General features: G+C 65.1%; 1 non-coding gene across 1 annotated transcript; it reads left to right on the top strand.

Moving 5' to 3' along the window:
• Positions 1–464: 464 nt before the first annotated feature.
• Positions 465–622, top strand: LOC115035100. The gene has a single exon (XR_003840244.1). It is a non-coding gene; the product is annotated as a 5.8S ribosomal RNA (ribosomal RNA).
• Positions 623–887: the final 265 nt, after the last annotated feature.

An 887-nucleotide genomic window follows, 5' to 3' on the forward strand; every position in this document is an offset into this window, starting at 1 on the left:
CCAGTAAGCGCGAGTCATCAGCTCGCGTTGATTACGTCCCTGCCCTTTGTACACACCGCCCGTCGCTACTACCGATTGAACGGTCGCATTGAGGTCTTCGGAGTGGACGCGCGTTATTCGGCCCCCTCGGGGGCTGGGTCGTCGCGCGATCGCGAAGATGACCGAAATCGGCCGTTTAGAGGAAGTAAAAGTCGTAACAAGGTTTCCGTAGGTGAACCTGCGGAAGGATCATTAGAGACGGGCCCGCGGTACCGGCGGCACTCGCCGGTCTCGCGCGCGCCTCATCCGACCCCGTGGCCGCGTGCGCTCGCCGACTCGCTCGACGACCGCCCGCGCGCCGCGACCCCCGACCGAGCGTCGACCGAAAGATGGTTAACACGTCGAAAGACCGTACGTGCCCAGTCGTGCGTCCGCGCACGGCGCGTGGCCGTAGAAGTTTCGTCGAACAAAACAAAAAAACAACCGACACCGAGCGGCGGATCACTTGGCTCGTGGATCGATGAAGACCGCAGCTATCTGCGCGTCGTCGTGTAATCCGCAGGTTATACGAACATCGACCAGTCGAACGCACATTGCGGCCTCGGTGACCCGCGGGTCTCGGGCCACGCCTGTCTGAGGGTCGTATACCGGATACTCGGCCAGACCGATGCGCCGCCGGCAGGCGTCCGACGGCACGCCCGTCGGCCGCTCCGGTGGTGCGAGATTGGCGGTTCGACCGGGGAGAGCCCGCTCGCGCGGCCGCCTCCGGGTCGTCCGCCCAAGTTGTGACGGCAAACAGTCACGGGTTTCTCGCGTCGTCAAACGGCACGTCCCCGTCCGCTCCGCCGCGCGAGAGCGCCGGCCGGGCTCGGCTGAAAGTTCCACGAGACCTCTCTGGCTTCCGAGAA

This window comes from Acyrthosiphon pisum, unplaced genomic scaffold, assembly GCF_005508785.2.
Source record: "Acyrthosiphon pisum isolate AL4f unplaced genomic scaffold, pea_aphid_22Mar2018_4r6ur Scaffold_898;HRSCAF=1360, whole genome shotgun sequence".
Taxonomy (NCBI): domain Eukaryota; kingdom Metazoa; phylum Arthropoda; class Insecta; order Hemiptera; family Aphididae; genus Acyrthosiphon; species Acyrthosiphon pisum.